This window comes from Chaetura pelagica, unplaced genomic scaffold (genome assembly GCF_000747805.2).
Source record: "Chaetura pelagica isolate M959 unplaced genomic scaffold, ChaPel_1.0 scaffold219, whole genome shotgun sequence".
NCBI classification, from domain to species: Eukaryota; Metazoa; Chordata; class Aves; order Apodiformes; family Apodidae; genus Chaetura; species Chaetura pelagica.
Window position 1 is genome coordinate 915,480 of NW_009954552.1, and position 14,524 is coordinate 930,003.

General features: G+C 37.4%; 1 protein-coding gene across 1 annotated transcript in view; it reads left to right on the top strand.

Moving 5' to 3' along the window:
* MRPS22 (mitochondrial ribosomal protein S22) overlaps positions 1 to 14,524 on the top strand; it is a 169,086-nt gene that overhangs the window by 149,421 nt on the left and 5,141 nt on the right. The gene's annotated exons all lie outside the window — the stretch shown is intronic.

A 14,524-nucleotide genomic window follows, 5' to 3' on the forward strand; every position in this document is an offset into this window, starting at 1 on the left:
GAAAGAGAAGAATGGAATCAGACTCTAGAGTCATAATATAATACTACAACTCCTAAACCATCCTAAAAAAATGAAAGACATGAAAACATGTCTGCTTCCATATGACTCTAAATAACAACTTCTGGTAGCAAACTGCCTTTATAGACTGTGATTAAATTTCTAGGAGACCGAAAGCTGCATTTAACCACTGAAAACAAGGACTCGGTTTTAGGGAGACAGAATCATAGAATCTTTTTGGTTGGAAAAGACCTTAAGGATCATCAAGTCCAATTGTTATCCCAGAACTGCCAAGCCCACCACTAAACCATGTCCCCAAGCACCACATTTACACATCTTTTAAACCCCTCCAAGGACAGTGACTCCACCACTTCCCTGGGCAGCCTGTTGCAGTGCCTGACAACACTTTCAGTGCAGAAATTTTTCCTAATACCCAATCCAAACCTCCCCTGGCACAACTTGAGGCAATTTCCTCTTGTTCTTTCACTTGGGAGAATAGACCAGAGAGAAATAAAGTCTCCCCTCAGCCTCCTTTCCTCCAGACTAAACAACCCCAGTTCTCTCAGCCTCCACTCGTAAGACTTGCGCTCCAGACCCTTCACCAGCTTCACTGCCCTTCTCTGGACACGCTTCAGCACCTCAATGATCTTCTTATAGTGAGGGGCCCAACACTGAACACAGGATTTGACGAGCATCCTCATGGTGCCTAGTACAGGCACTATTGCTGATGCAAGTCAGGATGCTGTTGGCCTTCTTGGCCATCTGGGCCACAAAACACAGTTGCTATTTTTCCAACATTGCTCTCAATTAAATCTGCTGGCAATTTTGAGAAACCAGTCATTCCACTGAAAATCCTAACTGGAAACAAGTGAATGCTGTTTCTATTCTTGCCCGTAAACCCAACTCTACTAAAAACAGGAAGCAAGGTAAGAGCTTGTGACCTGAGCTTTAGCTTCAGGACTGAAATCAGATTTGAACAGAGATATAAATGAAAACTTGAAAATCAAAGCTCTATAATATATCAGGAACCTCAGGACATTTCTTTTGTCCACTCTAAGTCTCCTCCTGATATGGAAGCAAAGCACACCCCTACAAATTCTTTCACTGCATTGCAATGTTTGCATTTGCCTGCTCACAATCATCCTCTCTTCCTCAGTCCCAAGGAAAACTTGACCCTTGAAGAGCTCAATCAGCATCCATGTGGCAGAATCATTGGGCAGATTCCAACACCATGTCAAACCAAAGGACCTTCTCCAGATTTGGGCTCAGCATTTGACAAGCTCTTAAATATAGCTGTAGGGACATACCCAGTAACAGATCAGACCTAATTATCCATCAGAAGACATTAAGTGTTCCACTGATCCTAAAGAAGTCCAGCATTAGGGCACGACAAAATAATTGACAATGTGTTTTTATCTTCCTAAGAGCTCCAATGACACTGGAACAAAAATGTCCTGGACATAATTTTTGTTTTAAAATTCATAGTAACTCTAGAGTGGTCAACAATAAACACACTTCACACCTAGGGTATAATAATAGTATTTCCTGATGTCTCCAGTTTAAGTTCTATTGTTCTTGGATATAGCACAGACCATTCAAGAATCTATTGCAGTAAAATGTATCTGATTGCCATATATTGTTCCAATTAATTTTCCCTTTGGAGTTGTATAAAAATCTTTATGAATCTTCTCAGAAAGTTGGGAATTTAAGTTTATGGTAAAACCTCCTTGTTTTGCAGATTGTAAGATGCAAGTTAGTAGAATCTCTACAAAAATTAACTCATAAGTAAAAGAGTATGAAATATTTTTTTCCTGTATGATATGCGTTTTGTTTAAGCTTGTATTTTCCTTTTTTAAGATTTCAAATCCACCTATCTTTACACATATCTTGTTCACATACATCCATGTTTTCTAGCACTAGCATTGCTACTTCTTCTTCCTATTGCTTTCTGTCACTGTACGCTAAATGTAGTTGTGACCTTCCTCAGACTGGTCTTATTGACCTACCTTCAGGGCTTAGGGATTCCAACTGACATGGCACACCACAGCATTTATCCTCAACAACAAACACTTTCTGCCCACATTCCATTGTCTCCCAGGAATGTCAAAACCAGGTTCCAGTTTGCAAATACAAAATGAGAAAGACTTTTCTCATCTTCACTGAAGAGAAGAAAAACAGAAGTCTACCTTATTGTAGTTTCAATAATGACACAGAATTTCTAAATCAAACATCCCTTTCAGTGTTGCTCTTTGTCATCCTGTCTAGAGAACCTTGGGAAGGCTTCTAAATACTGTGATAATAGGAACACTAGAAGAGTCTCTCAATTACAGTAGAATCAAATTTTGTTTATGTTTGTTTGCATAACATACAGCAAAATCGGTCTCTAAATTTGACACAGATTTCTGGGATTACAGTACAACAAAAACTTAAATGAGAAGAGATTGTGAGGGTGCCACTGTGATTATAACTAGGGTATTCTAAGTGTGGGCATGAACCTAAACTTTCTAGAAGGGATTAGAAGACCAGATTGTTTATTATACACGACAAAAATGCACATATTTTTAATACATATTTTTTCATACTGTTACTACATTTTGACAACAACATGATGTTGTTAAATTGTCATAAAAATAGTTTATTATCTCAGCATTCCTTGAAAATCTCAGTTCTCCTGAGTTCCACAGAGCTGTATCAGGTAATTTACATCAGAAGAATGTCCATCTGTAGTCCCCACTAGAAAACTGGCACCTCAGTAATGAACTGAAGTTAACACTCACAAACATTAAACAAAAAAAATCTCCTCCAAAGCGTGTTACTTCTCTACATAAATATCTGATTCCTGGAATCCTGAGGGCAGTTATTTAGGGATGCCTGTGTCTCAGATTATACATTCAACTGACAGTCTTGGTTTTTCTATAGATTTAAGGTAGGTATGGGTACTGAATTATCTTAATTAATAATCATTCTAATAATAGTGGGGTACATTCTGGCCAAATTCCAGTTGAAGTAATTACACTTTGCCTTCCTGAATGATATTATCTTAATTGCTGTTTAACATAGGATTGTCTAAGAAGTTTGTGTGCTTTTTCTAAGCTATGAAGAGAGGAAAGTAATTCCTGGAAGTCCATATCCTAAAAAGGAGAAAGTTTAAATACTCTTAAATACAACTAGGCGAAATAAAATAATTATACTTATTCCAAAGGGAAGAAGACAGTCTTATCACAAATCAGCCTTTTTTTTAATTAACAAAAATGCAAAATGAAAAAAAAAACAAAACACAAAACCAAACAGCACATAACATACGATAATCACATGGATGGTTGACGCCCCAACATTTAAACATCCCTTCTATATAACCTGGTCCTAAAAGGTTTTTGACATATTTAGTGTTCACCTCCAACAATTCTCCAAATATTTTTTTTGTGGTATGAAACACCATAAAATTCCTTACAACCAAAGCCAAGTTACAGCAAAGGTAGATGCACAAGAATATGGGTGCCAAACACTTTGTCTGCCTCTGGGTCAGGTCAATAACCAACAGCCAAACTCAGTCAGAATTGCTGACCATAGAGGTTGCTGCTAAGGACACACAAGTTGAACAGTGACTACTTCATGTGAAACATGACAAGGTCAAATTATCTGGAACTGGGTGAAGGAGGGAAAAACCCAAACATTTTAATTTTTTAATACTCTCTGAATACTTTTAAGCTTCTTTGACAATTAATAACAAGTCCTCTTTCTTATAAGGATTTATCTTACATTTAGAAGTGGTGTGTTTTCCCATTGACATATTGCTATAATTTACAATAATTCACTGATTTGTATGATTTATTTGATGGAAAAAAAAAAAAAAAAGCACTGAGAGCTGAGGAAAGATAAGCACCAGTTGAACCATTTAATGACACAAGCCCAAATACTCAGATGCCCTGTTTCTGTCAGAAGTCATCCTTTTGTTGCAATCGCTGACTAAATAGCCCAGTAAAGCTCACTCCTGGTTTTCTGATCTTCTGTGGCAAAGAAGCCCAGGCACAGGTAATTAATGATACTTGAGATGGAACCCAGGTATGGAATGCAAATAAAATCTTTTTTTAAACTGCATTGATGTACTTTCCCCCTTGCATTTTGCAACACATAGTTTTTGTGTGAAAAGCTATGAGCTAAAGACAGCTTCATCAATTATTAATACACTGTACCACCACTTCTGTCTTAATTATAGTAACTGTTTTCCTTCATTAAATGTGACATTTTCTGATCTTTTTATATGCGATAGCAGATAAAAGTTTTTACATATTTTTCCATTTCTTTCTTTTAGTCTGTCTAATGGAAACCATGGAACAGGCTTTCAACTGGGCTAGATTCTTAGATTCTTGTATATCATAATCTTCAACAGAGGTTTGTCACCTTTCACTAGCATCTTACACTAGCTATTTTTGGTATGTATTTACGAAATTACAAAACAATCTTATCTATCTCTTCTAGGAAGGAGAGAAAGAATAATTATCCCTTTATAGTTATTGCACTTTGGCTTCCTCAGAATATTTATTTAGCATCAAGACTTGTTTATGTTCACTGATACGTTAAGTTTACTTGTAATTTATTTCAATTTCATGTTCCAAGGATATTTTACAGAATACTCACTGTAAGACCTTCAACTGTGGCCACCCACATCCTGAAATTTTCTCTCTACCTTATCCTGCCTTATGCCATAACAGAGTAAATATTTGTTTCTTTTTACAAAATAAATTTCTTCCACCAAAACATACATATCCCATAGTATTTTCTATATTTCTATAAAAAGCGTGTGCAGCATTGCACAGTGTGTGTGTACACAAGTGTGTACACATGCCAACCCCCCCAAGCACACACACAGAACTATTGTTGAAAACCGTCATTGCAACTTTGTAAAGGAAGTGCATCTGCCACAGCTCAGGATGTCCTGTTTCTGTGAGAGGCTTTAGCTATTGCTTGGTCATTTTCTCATTGAAAACATAAGTAGGAGACTTGAGAGCCTTTAGTCTTGCTACTATTAAAACAATCTGATTTGGAAAGGGTACTTTGAAGGGTTTTTCCCTGCCATCTGGGAATCCTGAGGCATGGACACCTCCTCAGACACATCACACTTAGTGTTGTCAATGGGAAGGATGATGGGAAACAATCTGTTCTGTAAGAATGGGATACATTCTAGTCATCAAGAAATTCTCAAAATACAGCAGCTGTTCCCAAGCACTAGCTGTGTCACTGGTTGTCTTCCAATCCAAACCATAATGCAGTCCAGCCAGATGCTGTGGGCTCCTGGCAGTGGTGTTGCAGCAGAGCAGGTGGGACGGAGTTCCTGCCCTGGCCGGCTGCAAAAAGCAGCAGTGCTTCTGAGTGACATGGTTGGTCAGAGCAGGTGGATGGGCCTCACCACCCTAACCCAGCAAGGAATATGGACACTTCTCTGTCAGAGGGAAGGAACAGAGATCCTTGGCTTCTAAGGTACTTGGAACATAATTTGGGCTTAGAATATGCTAATAATACATACTTGTTCTAAGAGATTGGATGTTTTGTAACAGGAATCTAGCTACGTGGCTAGTTTTGATTCTGATTTTATTTTGAATTATTGAAAGACAAATAATAAGTTCAAACTTCAGGAAGATTCTTCCATGATTTATTGGTGATACTACTTTTACTTTAGTACTGCTCTCCAAAATGTTCAATTTTAACTTTACAGTTGATCAGTCTGCAGATAGTCTCAAAGCTCATTTTCACTAAGTAAGGGCTAGCTTGTGTTCCTTGTTTGGAAATAAAGGATTACAGACACCAGAGGTAACAGTTTACAATTACACACAGTGTGTAATGAGTACCCAAACCAAATGTTCTCAGTGGGGACAGGTATCAGACCCAAACAAATAAAACTAAATGCTGCAGGCATATGTCATTCTACCAGGAAAAGAAGAAGAGGAGAGAAAGGGACAATGAGTGGAAAAAAGAAAGTGCACGAGGGATCAAAAGTGTCAAAAGAAAGCACCAGTAGGAAGCATGGAGCAGGGAGCCTAACAACAAAAAAGAAACAGAGGGTGAAGAAGGGTTATTAATAAGAGCCCTAAACATCTTATTCTTCCCATGCAGGCTTCCTCTTCCCGTCATTATTCTCCCCTCTCATTTAGCCATGTTTCCAAGATGGAGCCACCATCTCTGGTGTTTGCCACAAGATAGTATAGACATGCTGCCTTCCTGCCCTATGGAGAATACATCAGCAGGCAGAGTGATTGTAAGATTCTGTGGTGTCTTAGGCATCATGTCCATCTGTAAAACTCTTGGTAGATTCTCAATTAGAAATCTCTGTCTTGTTTGTACTGCAATAATACCCCACATGCGAAATGGTACAGAGGCCCATTAAAGTTAGATTATTATTTCAGTCTTCTAAAAATAATTTCTTCCTACATTTCTGTGAAGTGAAATAATTTACTTTGTCAAACATAGGACAAAGTGACACTGGCTGGATAAAGAGGCAGCATTTTAAAAAAGTAGGGCTGTTTGGAAAAAATGAAAAGATACTTCATGGATAATGCAAAATTCTACTAGAAATTAAAATAATACCTGGTAAAAAGCCCTCAAAGTTACATGACAGCTACTCATGGAACACTTGGATAATATTTTTAAATGAATATATTTCATTAGGCCTGATGAAAATGAAAGTAGAAATATATACAGTAGTACTTAATTTTTACTATCCATCCAGTTAACCTGGATTTTGACACCTGGGGAATTAAGAAACAAAATGGGAAAGTGACTGACCAGAATGACGCAAGAAGTCTGTGGCAACTACTAACAGAACTTGACTCCTAGCTAGGAATTGGTTTCATCTTGATGAAAAAAGACCCGCATAGGCTGGGGAAAAAAGAGACTCAGTGAAACAGAGGTAGAATATGACATAGAAAAGTAACAGCACACTATATGTTATTTTCACTACATTACAAAAACACACTAAATCTTTTTCCTAAAGACCCTGTACAGGATTAGGCCCTTTTGAACAACACATTAGCTGTGTAAGATCAGTGGTTTTGAAACCACTTCTTTTGAAGTCATTTAAAACCAACCAAATGCTGATGAAGTAACAATGTTGCACTAGTTGACTTCAGGATGAATTTTAAACAAAAAATAAGAGTATAAGGTTGCTGTTTCTACCTTACATTTTTTTGCTTTTATTTAATTTTTAAAATGTCCACTCTCAGGAACGCCAGGTCACTGAGTAAAAGGTTATTTGGGGAGATAGAAGAGGTCAACACACTACCTGTCATTCCTTCCTTCCTGTTCTATGGTAACTAGAATGCTGATGATATCAGCAACTTAAAATTCTCCCTTTTGATAGATGAATCGATTGGAGAACTTTAGAGTAGACAAATAAAAAATGAGCAAATGTATACAGCGGTCTAATTCATTAAGAAATGTTCTCCATGTAACCATAATGCAGGAAAAAGCAGGTTTGCAGTGCCTGTAGGGTTTAAAAATCGAGCATTTACACGTTTTTAATTGTTTTCATAATAAAAAGGCAATATTACAATATTTTTGAAAGATAAGGATTCTTTCATTCAGAGAAACTTCTGCTGTCAGTCCTGTGTATGACACACAGCCGCACAGTGCCATCTAGTGTTCTGTGGCCATGCAGGAAATAACGTGGAGAACTTCCAAAGGATATTCCAAATTAGTTTTTCAGAAATACACTACTATGTGATAAAACAATTCCATACAATAATTGACAAGGCAGATACTATTCTGAACTTCTTTTTGAGCAGCAATAAGGAAAATATTAGAAGAATGCAAAAGAATGTCTGACTATAAAGTAAGCATCATTTAACTGTCATTAATAGGAGATATAATAACATTTAGAGCACTTAGTATATTGCACAGAATCCCATATGGTGCCAGCATTTAGAAGTTTGGTTTGGTATACAATAAAAAAAAAAAAAAAGATTAGAAGAGAGGAAAAAGGATGAGCAACTAATTAATATGATGCCTTGCTTTAAAGACAAATATTCAGTCCTTAGGGCTGAAATATGCACAGCAAATGCATAGCTAATTTCACACACATTTATCCAAAACTATACAATATGGATCTCATATTGCTCTTTTGCTCATGAGATCAGACCTAATTTCCCGGTGCCTCAGCATTCAAATTGTCCTTTTAGTTGTTGGATCTTAAATAAAACCCTCCAAGCAATTTCCTACTAGATTTTCAAGTATTAATTAAAAATTCCACTGCCTACTTACAAAGTAAATGGGACTTGGGTTAGAAGTAATTCTGCTGCACTGGTGCACATAGGATAAATTAAGTGATTTCAGTGCTGCAAAATTGTACTGTAAATGTGGATTGGCTGTATTTCAGTAATACCTTGAAAGGTTTAGGAAACCTTTGTGGTGTTGAAGAGACACAAAGGGGACAGAATCTGATTTGCTTTTCTATGCAACATGGTAAAAGTCCCTTTCAGAGTCAAAGCCTGAATTTGTATGTGTCCTAAACTATTGTACTTTTAATCAAAATTCAGAGGAATATTACTCACTCTGTTTGGTGACTGTCATGAAGACGAAAATGTTTCCAGGAAGGAAAACAGTCCAAGGGAGGGCTTGAACAGAGGGAGCAGGATGGTCTTAGATCGGTTTTCGCAAGACATAAAACTGCATCTTCAGCCCACAGTTACCTGAAACGCTGTGAGGTCTGCTGCTAATGAAATGAGAAGATCTTGCTTCCATCCTTTTTCCCTCAGAGGCTCTGGCTCTTGACTCAGCTCAATAACCTGAAAGAAAATTATTTGTTATTTCCACTTGGATAACAAGCTGAGATTGTTTATGAAAAGATATGATGTGTGTGTATGGAGGTAAGAAAAGGTATCAGAATCAGGCAGCCTCCAATAGGGTCACTAGAAGGGAGGACCAAGACATTCCTCTTTTGCTGTGCAGTCATAAAAAAAAAAAAAATAAAAAAAAAATAATTAAAAATCTAACTGGATACAAACATTTGGACTTCTAGAATTTTTAGCCTTTCATCTTAATTTTCAGAGTACTTGCTTACTGCAAGGCTGTTTTTAATTCCCTTCTCCAACAAGGAAAGATTTCCATACTTTGTGTCTGATGAACTCATCCCTCTGACAAATGGGGGCATGCTGCACACAGTGCGTGGGGCACAGTTAGGCCCATGTTTTTTATGTTCCTGCCACTAATATTTCTCCTGGCATGCTGAGCTGTCTGCTGGGTTTTTCCCTTGAAATGTTTTATAAAGCCACTACTAGATCTCTCCAGCTGCCCAGTTAAATTATTTATTTAGATATGTAATATGTGCCTTCATAAAGATCCAAGCACTTATTCTAGTCCAAATGTACAAACATTGACATATGTTAATGATCATATCATACATTGCAAAATGGCATGGCTAAGCACACAGGGATTATGGGTACTTAGGAGAAAGAGCTGTGGCAACACAGCGTACAGTTTTCTACCCATATACATATTCTCTGAAAACCAGAAGCATAAATGCAATTACACATTCAGTGCACAGTTTTAAAACACTGTAATGATATTTAGCTCCGGATTAAGCAGATATAGCACTAACTGAATAATTTTTGCCCACGGTGTTCTGGAAATCATCTAGTGACTTCTACTTTATACTGAGACAGCTTGTCCAAAAACGTATGGGAGTCTTCCTATTAACTCTAGGGGGCAACCTAATAAATGTCAAGATGTTTACCTGGACATAAACGGGGAAAAATACTGATAACGATTTGACCAACTTAATTCTATGTCTATTTTTTTTCTAGGATTTTCTTGATCATGAATAGTATCAAGTATCAAGAATAAAACACAACTGGAAACTGTTCCTGTAAGATACTGTAAGATTCTGTAAACTCTTCACTGAAGAGCTGAATAACTATTTAAACTTGGACCTAAAGAAAACCTTTATAACAAACAGTTAAATAAAGTTGTTTCGCTACCAAATAAAAATACTTCTGCTAAAAGAAAAAAACCTTAGATTGTAACTGCCTAACAGAACTGGCCGAGATTTAAACTGAGACTGAATTCTTTTAGCTCTGCTTCTGTGAGATAAAAATATATTTTACTTTCTGAGCCTTTTCTTTCATTTATTTGATCATGAAGAGAAGATACTGTAGATTTGTGTTGTTTGTACAGCACAGCTGTTTTAGTTTTTCCGTCAGACCCCCAGGATCCTGTCCTTATAATGATTTTTTTAAACACACAGTGGGTTTGCCTAAGAAAATCTAATTTGTATTACAATCCTGCCCAAACCTAACAGTTTGTGCTAGTCACGAGATTTAGTTGACAATGTCCTGGTGTATGCTCAGATTCAGATGGACCAGACCTTAATAGTGATGGAATGAGAAGATTAAAAAATAATTAAGAAGGGGAAAAACAACAATTACTGAAATCCTACCTTACTTTGAATAATACCGAATATTTACTATTATTTTTTTCTGACAATTCATTTTTAAGAGATAAGTATCACAAGAGTAGAAAGGAAGAATAAAATGTATTTGAAAAATAGGAACTCAATGCAGAGCTTGCTGAAGTCAGAGGAGGACTTCCAATGGCTTTAATGGGCTTTGGCTCAATCCCTTACAGTGTAGCAAAGAAAACAATATAAACTGAAGTAGGATTTATATCCATACTATAAATAATGTATGTAATCTCAATTACTGTAGACACTACTTGTTTATATCTAGTTTATCATTATTAAGTGATATTATGGCAGCTTTATGTGAGACGGAGGCAAATCTGGGTCATTAATGAAAACAGTTCATTTACATTATACACTGTAACTACTCAAGACGCTTTCATTCCTCGTGTTTAAAAACTCAATCTTGCCCCCCTGTGGCCCATACGAATATGGCACACTCGCACAGTTCTGAAACAACTGAAAATTATGAAGAGCCCACATAATCCTTTCTGCTTTGTCGTTTTTCCTTCAGATTTGAAATAGAAATGTCAAATAGGTAAGGCACGAATAAAACCCAGAGGGACATTTGCTCTTCAACTTATGCTTACTATTAGCAATTGTCAAAAAGGGCAGCACTGAAGAAACAAACTTGGAAGACTTTTGCATAATGTTTCTCTCTAAGAATATTTACATAGGCAACAGAAGGAAGCTGTTGGCGCAGGATGATAATGACTGCAGCTGAGCACAATTACTTCGAGTAGGCATCTCAGTTATTATTTGTAAAAATAGGTTTTGTCCAGCAGAACTACCCATAACTCTGCCCTCAGAGGTTAGTTTGACCCAGCAGCCTGGGACAGAGTTCTACGTTCACATTGATCTGTCCCTGCTATCAAGTATCAAAATGAAATCTGAAAATAAAGGCCATATAGATATCTGATTTAAGATAGAAAATAGCTACTTTGGTATATAACCAAAGGCTCATGCATCATCTTCAACCACCATAACAAAAAAAGCTACCCAGGGTTCTGCATGGCAATGCAAACACACAGCTACAGATCTTAAAAGGCAATTCCAGAGAAAATAATACTATCTCCCTTAAGCAAAAGAAGCTGGCAAATAAGATGCTTGCAGGTAATAAGCCTGAAAATAAGCAGTCATATTACAAATGACCATCCCAGTAATTTTAACAAAAAAATACCCACTCCATCTATGTAACATGGGGAAACAAAACCTACCACATGTAGGTTTAAAGACTAACTTGATCATATAACAAGATCTCTGTAATCTCTCTTACTTCAGCACACTCTGCCTATTCTGTCAAAAATAATTTCTCTTCAGACTAATCTGGATTTAGTAAAAAGACCTTCCAGCCTTGTCCATTGTGTCCCTCAGAAAAATGTTCCACAGGCCTGCCAGGTTACTTCTTATCAGGAACAAGAGAACCAACCATTAATTAAAAAAATGTCATGTCATCAACTCTGGGCATGTACACAGCCTGACTAGGTTCACTCTGTTTTTTCTTACAGCAGCTGGATGCACATTTACCAAACCTTACATTTTCTATTTTCTGCTGTACTTTTTCCCAGGAAGACTTTTCTTTCCTAAAAACTTCTTACCGATAATGTCACGTATTTATTATTCAGAAAGACTGGCTTCTTATTAGAAAGACAGCTTCTTATTTTATCAATTAAATATACAAAGCAACAATGCAAGCTCCTAAGCTCCGTATTTGCCTCCTTTTTTCCTGAGATGTTAACTAAACTGCTTCACTCTCAGCAGCCATCTGATACTTTTGCTCTCCTGAAACTACCAATGAAAAGAAAATCAATGCCAACTGTGGAGGTGATTTTGTATTGACACTTTTCCGATAGAATCCAGACTTAGACCACCAATGTGTTTCACAGGGCATATCCACCCATCATCAGATGGTTGTAATTTTCCAAGAGCAACTGTCCTGGGATGCAATAAAAATAGTAACAAAATTTAATAAAGATTCTTTATTTCATTATCAATTTTTACACCACTGATTCTTCAAGCTGGTGTTGTATTTGTAAGTATACCAATATAAAACATCCTACTTAAAATTGTTACTTTGGTACAAATGTATACCATAAAAAACCAAACCAAAACTTTTCAAAATAAATTTATATTATTTTATAAACTATGTTAACCTGCTATACACTTCCATCTACAGTATAGTTAGTTAATATTTCCTTTCATCCCACCAGCCAAAAGGCTAATCCTTACAGCAGCTGTTACTACTCCAGTACAGAATGAATGTGAATTTAACCTCTCCTGGATACAGCCTAATAAATTCTGTTGTTTTTCTAAGCACTTCTGTGAATTAAAATGAATGTTGGCTTGCCATCTAAATTCATGAACAGGTCTGAAGTGGCTTTTTGGCAAGTCGCCAAATAACTTCCCAATTCCCTTGTAGGGTATAGCTCTCACTTCAGAGATCTTCCAAGGAAGAATTGAAAAACAATATCTTCTCCATTTCTTCAAAAATTATTTTTCATTTTCTTAGCATTATTTAAATAAATGATGCACAAAATAACATTAAAATAATATTAAGGGTTCATTTGCACTCTCCATTTCTCAGTGATTTCAACTTAATTGTACCAATAAAATTTAAGAGGACCATGCCCTCCTGCAACCTTTCTGACAATGCAAAATCCAGGATATTGAGAATTTTGAGTATAAAATTCAATCCAGCACGTGTTTGGATATTGAATAAGACTGAGGAAAACACGAATAATCCCCAGTACAATTAAGATCTACTAAAGAAAGAAACGTTTTTCAGCTGATGCTTAACTTTATTCTAATGAAAACCAGTATGTGCTAGAAAGTCTTCCCTTTCTCCAAGACTTCAATCTCCAATTTTAAAAGTAACATGATTTAGACTTTGGTTTGGCAAAGCAATGAATAACCCACTAAACTTTAAAACAACTGGCAATCTACAGAAGTTAAGCACATTACTTATGTTTGCATATCTCCCCTCCCAGAGATAAAATATTTCCTGTTTCAACAGAAAGTCACAAGCCATCTTATGTGTGGGTTTGAACATTTTAAAATTTGAAAAATTCAGGCCCCTATATGGAGGCCTGCCTGCTGATAACAGGTTTTCTTTCTATTTCACACACCCCTAACCACAGTCTATAGGAGTGAAATTCTCAACAGAAGATACAGACCAACTAAAGAAAAAAAACTTCAAGTAGTAATAAATTTCAGCTCTTTGAAATAAACTTACAAGAAGTCAGCTATTGTTTTAAAGAAATAACATACCCCTTTCAATTGCATACACCCTGTTCACAAGCATAGAATCTGATCTGCAGTATCTATTGGCTATAAAACTTTTGCTTTTATGCTTCAATCCAGTTGTTTAATTTCCTTCCTTTACAAAAATGTTAAAGCTGCCTGAACATCAGGAGACCAAACTCATCACCACCAACAGTGGCTGCTTTTAACAGACTGAGGAAGCCAGGGCAATGTACGAGCACAGGTACTTCAGGAACGAGTACTTGCTGCGTCCTTTGGCGTTGCCCCAATTATGGGCCAGACAGAAAACTTGACTATCCTTTCAGTCACCATGCAAGTGCCAGGTAGAGCCATATGAGTTTTAAAATCTTGCATAAATTACCACAGGTCGTTGCCTGCTCTGCCGGACTGGAGGGGCATCAGAGCAGGCAGCTGGTGCTGAAGTGCACTCACCTACTGCCTCGTACCTTACCTAACCTCTGAGCAGTTGCAGTTAACCAGGGCAGCATGAGCGTCAATACACCTTTTTTCCACACACACCACGCAAGGAAACCTACCACCCTGGAGCCCTTCCTCTCCCCGGCTGAGGGAGCCGGCGGGGGCCTCTCCCCCCGCTACAGCCCTCAGAGCCGCCCTTGCTCTGACAGGAACACCACAACAGATTCCCTTCCTAACCTGGGCCCCACCTCCGCCTCAGCAGCGTTTTAATAACACAAGCGCCCTGGGAGTGGCTTGTTGCCCCCTTTCCTCAGGGAAAGGGCCGGGACAGGGGCGTGTCCCGCTCCCCACCCCGAAGCGAAGGGCAGAGACTCCATTTCCCGGCGGCCCTGCAGGCACCGC